Source organism: Falco punctatus (assembly GCF_963210335.1).
Source record: "Falco punctatus genome assembly, chromosome: 7".
Lineage (NCBI taxonomy): Eukaryota > Metazoa > Chordata > Aves > Falconiformes > Falconidae > Falco > Falco punctatus.
The window spans coordinates 64880256-64893458 of NC_137587.1; the positions used below are offsets into that span (position 1 = coordinate 64880256).

General features: G+C 37.7%; 1 long non-coding RNA gene across 4 annotated transcripts in view; it reads left to right on the forward strand.

Annotated features, from left to right (window-relative positions):
- The window catches only part of LOC308067804, a 101992-nt gene that overhangs the window by 64079 nt on the left and 24710 nt on the right, over positions 1–13203 (forward strand). For 3 of the 4 annotated variants that reach the window (XR_013929740.1, XR_013929741.1, XR_013929742.1), the window contains exon 3: positions 1–13203. This exon is cut by the window's left edge; it is cut by the window's right edge and continues 24710 nt beyond it. The exons of the other annotated variant lie outside the window; for it this stretch is intronic. This is a non-coding gene — a long non-coding RNA (uncharacterized lncRNA). 4 annotated transcript variants of the gene reach the window in all.

The following is a 13203-nucleotide window of genomic DNA, read 5'->3' on the forward strand; positions in this document are numbered from 1 at the left end:
AATATGTCTAGCTACATTTTAAAATGAAGAATGCTTCATAAACATAATAGTATGAGGTTCCTCTTGGTTTGTAACGTCAAAATAAAGACCTGCAGAAAATCTATACGCTGTTTTATACACGTAAATGCTGGAAACCATATCCTTCTATAATAAGGGTCCATACTGTCTACCATGTTGGCATGGCAGTCCTGAGAAGATGAAATTTCCTTCACCATCAAGGCATACTTGCTTCCTGCATTAGTAGTACTTTGCTTGGTTGCATTATGTGCAGCAGGCATAATTTACTCTGGACCATTCAGAACAACTCAGTTTAAGTGATGCTGGGTGTTTTGTCAGGGTGACAAAGGGGAATTACATTGCTCCCATATATGGTAGACAATGCATGGACAACATATAATATTCTCTGTGGGTAAAGTTCATTTCTGGGCAGAAAGCCAACAAAAGGCTCATGCACCACTTAAGTCCCACGTAAACCCTATTTTGAAGGCTTAATAGTACATAGGCCCTGTTCTGGCCTCTTGCCCAGGAGTGAATTTTACCATGTTAGCATCCCCTCTCTCTGCGTGCAAAGGGGGAAAAAGGGCAAAGCTTTTGTGCTGGGCAGTGAACTTATTTCTGGAAGACAACACCGGTCTCCTCTACTCTAAAGAAAGCAACAAATCCATAGAACACCACCTATCCTGGTTTGTGGCTAATCCACCTTCCCTGATGTAGCGAGAGGTTACATTGTGCCGATGGTTCTGCCTTACAGAGCCAGGAGCCTCTGCCTTACGGCTGACACGGGGCTGGGGCTGACATTTCTCTCTGTCTTCTGCTGTCCTCTTCCAAGCTTGGATTAATGTTACCTCTGTGGCGAGCATTAGGAAAATTAGAGAATTTTATCTCTGTCATTTCAAAGATTTCTGAGATCGCTATTCATCTCTAGCCTATAATCTAGAAGGGAAACTAATGCATCCTTACAGCTCCATGCCTGTATAGGTGTTTTCTGTTTCAAGATCTCGCTGTACACATGTGTCCAAATGACTGTTCTACCATCACTGAATAGGATGAGATGACCTATTGCAACAACACGCTATATGAATCATTTTCTCTGTTTTCTGTGTTAATTCATGTTTAAATGCACGGTGGTACGAAGTATATTAAATGATTCGTAGGAAATAATTATTCATGATTATCATTAGCTTTGTATTTTGACCTCATGTATTGTAGAGTTCTGTGCAAAACTCGGGGCTTAAGGTACTGTTTACTTGCAGACAGTTATAAACAGAACCCCTGAAGTATAAGATTTCATGTTAAAGATGAACATGGTCAGTCTGTCTTTCAGCTTAGGCTTTGTGTATGTTATTCCTCTTTTAATTAATGAAAGCTCAACATGGAGAAGTATTATGAGATATGGCTTTCTGTGAGTAGATTCCAACCCATACTGATTAAGTAGACTGGAAATCTTATCTCCTGATCAGATTTTTTAAAAGTGCATTTCCTTCCTAATTAGCAAGCAGAACATGGAACACAGTAAGTACAGAGTCTCCTTTAATAACTAATTTATTTTTATTTTAAAAACAGAATACTTTAATGATTTACTTAGAATACCTTTTAGAGATCATTTAAAAGACAGAAGCTTATGCCCATTAAAACCAGAACTCCTCTCTGAAAACTGACTTTCTGTCACCAAAATGCTTGCAAGGTTCTAAAAATATTTTGACACATTTTACTTTTCAGTCATTAGAAAAGGATTTTTTGTACATATTCTCTTTGTGTCTTCATTTCCAGAATTGTTTTTAATTAAAAAAAAAAGACTGTTTTGTTACAGTGGATCATTTCAACCCACAAAATATCCTATTGTGCTTGCTATCAAAACAAACAGGTGCACACAGCAGCATGCACGGTATGCAGTGCAATTGAGCAAACAGTTTATGTAAAGATTTAAGCTCATCTGAACAATGTGAGCTCAAGTGATATGAATTGAAGCCAAGTATTCTGGCTGAAGGGCTCAGTTCCGAGGGGCTCTGGATGGAGCCCAGAACCTGTTGATCCTTTGTAGGGATTGTGGGCACTTTATACCATGTGAAAGATGACAGCCTCTGTCAGGTTTAGTTTCTCAGTTTGAAATACCCACGAATTTTTGTCCATAGGAGGGCTACTTTTCTGTTGAAACACCATGTTCCCTCCTGTCCACATATGAAAAACTTTTTCTGTTCAGATGTCTGCAGAGGTTTCATGAGATAGAAAGACCTGGAAGCTAAAATCTGCTAAAAGGCAAAGAAAAAATGACTAGACATTCAATAAAGATATCTGTGAAGTTCTAGGATGTTTCAGTTTCTGGTGTAGTTGGCCTTTATGGATGATATAATTAATTTATTTTTATTCCTCGACAGCCAAGGTACCCAATATGAAATTTTCATGGAGAAAACACACTTTACAGCAATTGCATGACTTTCCTTACTACAGCCTCAGAGTTGTGAGGGTAGGGAAAAGAAGGGACTGTGATATAGTAAAATTCTTCTTACTAAAAGGCAAAGCAACCTGTCCTTTACTGACAGTGTGTTGTGTGGCCGTCCATGAATATTTCATTAATGCTGGGCTGGGGCCACTGATTCAGTTCAGACTCCCAATTAGCACTCTGCACCTAACTGTCTGTTGTTATCTCTTTTTACTCTGCTGTGATGTCTTCATTTATCTCAAGTGGATGGTTCCTTTATGTCTCACCCTTCCTACCCTTCTGCTCCCTTTCATGATACTTTGATGCCTGTAAGTTCTTATGTCCTCATCCTGCAATGGAAGGAGCTGCTTGCCAGGAATCCCTGGGAACTCTCTGGGGAAGCAGTCTGTTGCCTTTGTCTCATTGTCCCATGGACATCCTAATCATAACAGCAGTAAACATTTGCCTAGCCTGGCCTGTGATGTTACTTCTTTTACATGCCGAATACCCTGATTTCTCAGATGGCTGAGAAATCCTTCCATCAGCTATTCCTTAGTACTTCCTCTGTGTGAACAGTCACCACATACTGTTCTGGCTCTAAGGTAGATTGTAATCTCTTCTAGATAAACTAGGATCTGTATTTTTTCTGAGGAGTGCTATGCCCACCTTTAGCACAATTTCTATTAACAATATAAACTCATTCTGGCCACATGCAGTCCAGAAGATCCTGGACACATTAAAAGGTGACTCTCCCAGGGTCTGGAGATGTGGGATGATCCAAAGGGAGTTGTGGTATATGGTGGTAGTAAGTGGCTTCACATATTTTTGATCTGAAATTGTTTGAAATGCTGAAGTAGTCTGAACAGTTTTGTTCCAAGATATTAAAAATATTTGAATCCCTGCAGCTCAGGACTGATTCAGCAAGTATGAATGCCTCCACCTTGAAGTGGAGCTGGAGAGTGGAAGAAGTGCTTTTCAAGGTGAAACTCCTGAGTAGGCAGTATCATTTTTCCCAATTGACAGTTACAGTTTGGTGATCCCAGACTTCTACATGTGAAAATCCTTGACCATTAAAACATAGTTACTGACTCAATGAAGGACAAAACATGTCTGCTTCCGATAGGCAGGTGACTTCTTATCTGTTAGCCTCTGATTCTAGATGTTCATTACAAAATTTTGACTATGTGTACATGGACAGGTACAGCTTTTGGGGACAGATGGTTCTGTTTTGTTTCTGCTTCCATTATTTTTCATTCTATTATCTGAGAAAATCTTATATTGCAAAATATGTTTGTATTTACTTAGATACTATCACATGGTATGTGCATGTTGTGTGTGAAGGGTCTTTATTTATCTACAATCTTTATATAGAATGTAATGAATCTCCGTAAGAGGGTAACATGAAGAAAAGTTTTTTCCTTGGAGAGCTGTATTGAGAGTTGTAAGGTTTATTAGATAAATTTAATCTCATAGACATTTTGTGAATAATTCTCCATGGGCTGGTTCCTTCTGGGTCCTTGCTTTTATTTCCAGTAGTCGAAGTATTAATAGGGTTAAAGGTGCTGGCATGGTGAATTTATGGTCGACATCTCACAGTCCGTTAAAGCAAGATCACTAATGGGTGACCTTGAGGTTCGACCGTTCCAGACTCAGGAAGATCAAGTCTCAGACCCCTCCTGCAAGTGCTCTGACCTCTCCATTCTTCCCCTCTATGGCCTAACCTTTCACTCACTGATCTTTGACCAAATTATTAAGCAAACACCTGCTTAGGTCTCTGACCAAAGACTGTAGACCAGGAGAGCTACCATAATTTCATGTGAATTAGCTTTAATAATAACAATACTAGCCTAAGGAGAAAATCAGAGGGTAGGTTTACAGTAAATAATCATGCTGCTACAGAGCACATACAGAACGGACCCTTCAATAGCTCTTACCTACAGTAAATCAATGCTAATCTATTTGACTGTGATAATAACGGCTTGTCAGCAGATACAGTTTCTTTATTTGACTTGACTAGGACAATGACTAGGTAAAATTTATTTCCTATTACTAAAGCAAGACAAAGACTAAAATTAATCCTTTGATGCCAAGGATTTCCCGTTGGTAATAACACACAAACTGCATTAGTGTTCAACACAGTTGCTAAGAGTAACAGGAACAGAAAAAAGGCTGGAAAGTATCTGATGATGTCAGATATTAAGCTTGTGTAATGTTATTTTGAATTATAAATGGAAAGAATGGTCTGAATTTCCCCAAATTTCCTTGGATTGCCTGGGTTTTTTTTGGCTCGTGGTGTGATTTTACAAATCTGCATCATCTGAGATTAACTCAAACCTGAGTAGTTCTAGTGTATGGATTCCTCCTAACTAAATTGACCGGGAAATTTTTTAAGACTTTAATCCCCAAAAGTAGTAGAATCTGAATTATTATACAATAATAGCAGACCCATAACAGACCAGCATAATTTACTAGAGGTTTTTCAGTTTAAGTGAATGCAGTTATGAACACATGCTTACTCACAGCTAAGTTTATATGCTAGCTAACAACATGTGCTGGCAGTAACCTGTGTGAGTGAGCCAGGCGTTTGCAAATGTAAACTTAATGGTCCTATGCAAAGCCCATCCTTTACCTCTCATCTTAAAGTGAATTACGAAGATAGTTTATTATTGGAGGGGATGAATTTAACCTTTAGGGCTTTTAACAGGAGAGGAAAATGAGATGAACTGGATGAGGTTCGGTTACAATATTAAGAACAATTGAAGCAAAGCTGCCTGTAGTTAGTGGATGCTATCTGATAGAACTCTTTCAAAGATGTACAGCTCTAAATACATGAATCAGTTATGTGGGACCCATTTTGGAAGTCAAGTAGTTTTAGTACCAATCTAAAGCCCACTGGAGTTAGAGGCTTTTTACTGACTGCTGGGGCATTGCATCAGGTCTGTCTTTCACCACGTACGCAGAATGACTACTGAAAGATTCCCCCCTCCCCGTTCATCTTGAATATGCACATATATGTTTTTTAACTATCTGAAGAAGACATAAAAATATCACTGATCTAAATAATACTTTCAAAAGTAAATAGTAGCTGTCTTTATTTTCTGTTCACTTGAATGGCTTTTACATTACTCTGTGCTCTTTTGATCTTTTTTCCCGGATGTTGGTTGTCCTTCCTGAAGATATATGGTTATATTTTCATTAGTAGAATAAAATGTTGTTAACAATATTGTGAATTAAATTAAGGACAACTTAATATAAACCCATCTGCTGCCTGTGAACCAGTGTTAAATGTTTGTTTTATCAATGCATACTGTTTCCTGTGTACAGTGTTATTCTGATTGACTATCCAAGTTTAAACTGATGTACATAGATTATTATTTTCCATTTTCTGACTAGATTAGTTGTAAGATTAAACATGGTACAATTGGCTATATAATGTCATGGAGTACATGCACGTATATGCTTGAAAACATACGTACTTTGCTTATAGATATTCACACCTAGAGAGGGCTACAGAAGCTTTACAGGAGGTCCCGAAAAATATAAGTCAGATAACTAGGAGTCTGTTGCATAAAATCTGCACTGGCTGGTACTATGTCCTTAAGCAAAATTGTTGCCCTCTTTTTTGGAGAAAAGAAACAGAATTACTTATGGTGAGGTACTGGTTTGAGAAAGGAGGTAAGTTAAAAGATAATCAATATTCAGTAAAAAGTTACAAAGCAAGCGCTCAAAAGAGTAGATGGATTTTAATATGATGTTTATTTGAATGGTCTTGCTTTACACAACCATTAATTAGTGAAACACAAGACCAGATGATTACAGCACAACAGAGGTGTTTAGTGAAACACGTTGCCTACTTCTTTTCCTATTTGTCAGTATACAAGGTCAAATTTTGCCCAGATTTGCACAAATGCAGCATCACTGAAGTAATTTGCTGCCTTCAGTCATACCAGGCAATTCCTCAGATGATGAATTTTTCCATTTCATGAAAAAATACACATAGTCGAGAGCTTGATTGAAAGGCCATTAGAACCAGTCCAAGTCTTTTCCTTTGACTACAGTGAGCTTTGAATCAAATCTTGTATGTTTGTGAAATGTCCATAAGATATTTGGCTGCACATCAATCTATAGTATGAGATACTGTATATTTGTATTTTATTAATATAAAACTAGTTGACATTTTTGCTGTAAGTTTAGCAGAAAAATATGTTAGCAGTGCTTAATGTGGGTCGGATTTGGATCGTAGGCATGTTGGAAATTACACAAATATGAGAAAAATACTAGTCCAGAAAGCCTTCAAATATTTTTTTTTTTCCCATAAATGATAGCATCCCCTCTTTGTTTAGAAATAAAAGGGAGAATTTATCAATATAAAAATTAAAGAAATCATGTTAATATATAAGTTTGTTACTCATCTTTAATGTAGATGTGGGCAAGTTTTACTGGAATGTACTTTCAGTTCTTTGTTGTTTATATCCTTCTGATGCATCAAGTAGTTAAATTTATAAAACCAGGAAATGTGTGTGTGTTTGTGTGTATGTGTGTGTGTTGCAGGACGTGTTAAGGAAAGGTTTTCATACAATAGGAAAGGAAAACAAATATGTTTTTGCTTTTGTTTATACCTGCTTCTAGTGGTTAAAGGTGGCATTCTTTCACCTATAAGAATAGAAAACATTTAAATATAACATTATAAACCAAGGAAATATGAGGTGATTTTATTTGAAGAATGAGCTAATTTTGTTCTTACTGGTAATTCAAGCAGAGAATGGTTTTAAGATACCACTGCAGGTAACGGCAAAAGGAAAGTAGGTGCTCTGGCATATATAAGATGGCAAAAAGAGAGGAATGCACATCAGTCAAAGGCATCAATAAATAAAGCTCTTTTTCATATGTAAATGGGAATTTCTAAAGTAAAGAAGGTATTGTTTTATAAACAGTGAGATAATATTCTTGAAAAAGGTTACTAGTGATTACATAAGTTATCTTTTCCATAAAGAAGTTTAGAGCTCATAGTTGCTCTTTTCATTAAAAAGGCTTTTCATCTAGTCTCATGCAGAAAGCCAAGCTCTGCATTTTAATTAGAGATAATAAATAATTATATCACTTAGGAAACTGAAACTACTGAAGTCTTTTTTGTGACGCAGTATAGCTATATATCTCTCTAAATATATAAGTATATACATCCAGCTTTAGAATCACAGATCACATTAAAGGATATAATATAATACCTATATAACTGAACAATATTCATGTCCTTTTGACAAAGGGCAAAACACCTTTATATGCTTGCAGCAGAATAAAGCATCTTGAAATCTGACCAGCCTGGCCAAAATATTAAGTGGCCTAGGTATAAATGTAAATAAAGACAACCCCACCACCCTGCCCCAAAAATATTACTAAACTAAGGAAATACCAGGATTTTAGTGGGGAATATGCTCCCCTCGATGTCAGCAAACTTTGGATGAAGGGCTGCCAGAGCAAGAGTATGGTGTTGGTTTTAAGGCAGCTACTTCAGCTCTAAGGGCAATGCTGGACCCGCCTCTCTCGTTTGAGCTTCTGAGTGCAAATTCCTCTTTTTTTATTATCACACACAGGGGCATCTTCTCTGCGTGAAATTAGTGCACCAGAGTCAAGGGCAGAAAAAAAACGCAGACACAGACTTCCCCAACTTATACACCCCACAGGGACCAGCCGATGTTGAAAAAGCAGAGAAGTGAGCCATTAAAGTCGGGTGTGGGATTGACACTGACCTAGGCCTGCCATCCGGCATTGTCCTGCCATCTGCACAGATGTGAACTTTGCCTCGAAAATTTGGCTTCTCAATTAACATGTCCAGCTGGGGGAGAATTCCGTCATTTGCCTAATATCATTATTGCCACTGCTCTGACATATTAATATTAAAAATATATGTGAACAGATCAAGGATTTGCCTAAGCACTTCTCTTTTTATTTCACATAATAGGCGGGAGGTGAAAGAAGACACAATATAATTTGAAAAGCATAACCCTGATTAGGCAGTGATTGGTACACAGCTAGAGCTTACATTTAAAAACATTTTCATTATTAGCAGTGCCTGTCAAATACAGTTCTTTTTTTTTTTTTTTTTTCCCTGTTGTGCAAGTAGATGCAAGGTCATGTGATGTTTTGAGGTTTCAGTAAACAGAAAGTGAGTTATAGCTTACCAAGGTATTTGCAGAACAGACATTTTAAGATGGTATTTTTGCAAGCAGACTTTCTTTTTTAATTAGTGATTTTGTGAAAGCTGGATGCAGGCTCCAGTAGCATTCTTACAGTGTGGTGAAACCAGTGACTTTGCTGGGAACTGGGTTAGGCTTTAGAATAATGAACGAGACCTTAAATATTGGAAGCTGGAGAGACTGGAGATAGACGTTTCTAAAGCCTGGCATGATGCAGCTCCTCCTAAGCTCAAAAGTGCTTTAAATGGATAACTAATAATAGCATTATATTTGTTTCCTGTCCCCACTAGAGAAAATAACACTTGTTCCATAGCCCCTCCAGCATTATGCCGTATGTAACATTGTGCTGCATTCAAAAAATGCTTCTAACATGAAGAAGTCACCTTGAAAATATTCGTATTCTGCCTGCCTCTGAGTCCAGGGTTGTTTTCAGCCTTGAGCCTACAAACGTGTGTGTACTTGCTTACTTTTTATACCTCAGAGTAATCACATTGAACTCTCAACAACTTGTGAGTAAATTTAAATCTACCAATAACTGAACACATCTCTGTAAAATCCATAAGCTCCTTTGAAAATTACTACCTTAACATGTTTGTAAAAGGTGGGAATTTTCAAAAACATCTCAGTTGCTCATGCATGCAAACATCAGTCGTTTTTAATAAGCTCCCATACTACCTAACTCACATAGGCATTTCTGAAAAAAACCCCACTAACTATTCCTTTTCCTACAATATGGAGTTTTTCTCAGGTGTTTCTATATGATTTCTAAAGTTAAGGGTAATTCGCTGCTCCGTTCTAATGAGGCCTTTCAGAGCTAGATGAAATGGTGCAAGTTTCCAGACACTAATGTGAGTCTTTGTGTTGAATTTAATTATTCCTGGTCTTGTCTTAAATCAGCGTCAGTGCAAAACACAGATGAGAACTGAGACTTCCATTAACAAAAGGCTCTGAGGATTAAATATTTTCCTTAAATGCATTGCATACTTTTATCATAACAAAACAGGGCTGTGTTGTCCCTTTTTGAAGTATGCTTGTCTCTGATTTAATCTTAAATTAAAGAAATTCTAAGTCCTTATATTCTAGATGGAGTGGAGGACCTGACTTATGGCAACTCCTCTGTCTGTTAACCCCAAACCAATGGAATTGTTCCCAAAGTTTTTCCACGCAGTGCATTAGTGACACTGCAACATCTTCTCAGAGCATTTTTAACCCTATTTAATGCAATGTATAAACAGGAATAGAAAAAAACCAAAACAAAACAACCCCCAAACCAAAACAGAATAGCAGCAGGAAGCAAATGCCTTTAAGATACTGGCTGTTGAGAGCAGAAATTCAGTATCACTGTTTCTCCAAACTCCAACCTCTTGGAAGTTCAGAGTGCTGCTGAGCACATCAAGTCATAGGCTGCGAGGAGGTGAGAACAGCTGATAAACACGTGGCACGTTCCCAGCAAGGCAGTCTGTATCTCTGGGGTGTTTGTGTGGCCTTTTGTGACTGGAAATGTTATAAGTGTTTCAAGCTGGTTTTAAATCTTGCCTGAAACATGCTGGATTTGCTGTTGGATCTCCTCTGTAGACTTGTCCTGCTGAAGCTGTTGTTGGGTGGACCAGTGGTAACATGACTGAGTGATCTGCTGCTGGCAGGGAGGCTTCTCTGGGAGATAGACACTGATTTTTTCAGAAGTGTGTAGGCTGAGGATGTCCTCAGACATTTCCCTCCTCCCCTCTGTGATCTCTTTTCCCTTCTCAGTGAGAACAAATTTACCAGAAATGCTTCAAGCCTGGTTTTACAGCATTTGCAGCTCTTTTCTCCCTCCAGTGTTGTGTTTCTTTGGGAGGTAGATGATATTCCTCTGTTGTTGGGTTTATTTCCCCTTGTGAAAAATAAATCTGTTTTCAGAAATGCTTCAAATACTTTCCTGTGAGCAATTCTGTCTTCTGCCTTATGCCCCAAAGGCACTCTGAGCTGAGCTGATTTAAGGATTTTGAAGGAGGGCACTGGAAATGTTGATACACAATATAACTCTAAGGCACCTTCTTAAGTGTATGCTAAAAATGGATTATGGCTTTTATTCTTTACTCACACTTCATCTTTCCAAATGGCTGATTACAATTTTCATCTGTTTATTTCAACGTCATGAAGCGGGCATCCTGTGTCTGCTGTCAGCTTCTACTACTACTAGGATTGCAATCGCACCACTGAGGTCCGCACTTCAGAACAACCCAGGAGCTGGTCTGGGGTTTGGCACCATGTTGACACACAAAGCCTGGTCCTCAGGGGGTTTGAGTATCAATCAGTGCAACTGAAGGTGAGCGAGCCCAGGACTTATAAATGCTGTCCATCTCTGTAGTAAAAATAAAGCCAAAATGACCGGAAATTCCTGGAAATGTAATTTGTACATTCCTGCTGTTGCCATTTGCCATGCCAAAGGAGGATCCTGAATAATTTTATTGACACAGGTGAATCAGGCCTGAAAAATTATTAGAAAGGTATTTAGGATGTGACTTACATGAATTCTGATTGCTAGTCGTCAAAGCAATCCTTCAATAAACCAGATAGTTGCATTTGGTCTCTTCAGGTACTTAAAGGTAAGGCTGAGATTATAGACCTTGGCCGAGAATGCTGCAAATTCTGCTCTTACAATATCATTACAAAGTGAGTTACCCATGTTTGCCGCAGATATTTATGCTAAATCGTCTAGAATGTTGTGGGATAAGCAATGCAATGACAACAGCACATGCGTAGAAATGACACCTTCAGATTTAATAAAAGTTACAGAAGTTAAAACTGAAATCAGCCTGTGTGGATCACATTTGAGGTTGGTTCGTGGAGTTTCACCAAGGTGCTGCGATATCCGTGGTGTACAGGTTACCGTGCTGATGTGTCTAAAACCAGGGCTTTTTTCTCCATCCAGAATCTTTTCTATTACCTGTTGCAGCGCAACAACAATTAACACATTTTCTCACTTTCATAGGCAGTACTTACTCGGGTAACACTTTTGACAGTTTCAAAGGCTGTAACTTCATATTTTTTTATTCTTTAGCACATGAACTTCTCTGCCTTGTTTTTGTTAAATGGAAATGCTACATAACTATTGCAAGAAGACTCAGACTGAAACTGGACCAGAAACATTAACTAGCTCAAATGAGAAATACAAACTAAAAAGCTGTCTGTCCATTTTGGGAACATGCAGATAATGTGTGTCACTTGAAATTCACATGCATTTGGGATCTGCAAAGAAAAGTAATATACAGCAATGATATCTTTGATCATCGAAAGAACTCAGAAACATAGGAACTGTGTCGAGTGTGGTTATCATCAACCCATTTTCTATTCCCAGTGCACAAATCATTTCATGTATTCTACAACCCAAGCCACAATGCTGGGCTTCAAAAGCAATTTCAGCAGCAAAATAAGGTGCTTTTCTTCAATTTTCAAGCCATTTGTATGAGGTTAGTGTTGTTTACCCACCTGGTACACTGATATTTACATACCCCTTTAAAGAAAATTGGTAGGTATGATTTATGGAGTACTGTAAGAGCACAATTTTCCATGTAGTGCACCTAATCTGAAAGGGCACTTGCAAAGGTCACTCTGGCCATACAAATACCAAGTCTTCTCTTTGGAATAAGTTAGGATATTCATTTTTCTTGGAAAATGTCAGCAGTACCCTACTCCAGGGGTTAGTTTATGCAGATAAATGCGTAAGCCTTTAATCTTAAGGCAAAAATACTCTACACAAATGTAAGAGAAGTCCATCTATCACTGTTAAGACCTGTAATTTGTTTTTATTTAAATCCCAAGCCAGGGCGGTCTGGGCAACAAAATTGTTAACATGGTAGCTCACATCTGAGCCAAGATTAAAGTATATAAACATACATCTGCTTTCAACCTGGGTGAACAATACGCCATGTCTTCTGAAAGCCATAATCTGGATTTCGAGCATCTTCAATATCTGTTCTTGTTGTGCTACTGTGAAGTCTCAGAGTGCCTGACCCCAGCATGTTAAATTGTCCAATAAGTGCACTGTGTATTTCCAGCATTTTATCTCTCAATGAAGAACAGTGACAAATGTTTTTATAGTAAACACACCATAACTAAAAAAAAGATTCATTTTCCAACTTTGGACAAAAAGGACATAAACCTAAGAATTGCTTTACATAATCCCAGTGCTATTTTTCATATGAAATATTGATTTATTTTTTTTTATGTGGGGATTGCTTTATGGTTTTTTTCCCCATTTATAATGGCCCATCTTAATCATTACTGGAAGTTGTTATTGACAACAAGAAATGCTTCCATCTTGGTTGTTAATCATATCCATGTGGGAAGTTGTTTTTATAGATAGTTTTTCATGCCTTGTTTTAAATCATGTTGCAGAAAATTTTATAATGAGGAGTCTCGGCTTTATTCAAGTTCTCTCAATAGCCAGAAACAAAGAATGCGATCTTAATGAGGTCTAGGAGATTTAAAAATGGAAATCATGTTGAAGTGCTTTTAAAAAGTGATGTTTCAAATGTCTAAAATAGGGGAACCAATACATATTTTTTTAGAAAATGCTGGTCAGTACTACTGAAATGTTTCTAGTAT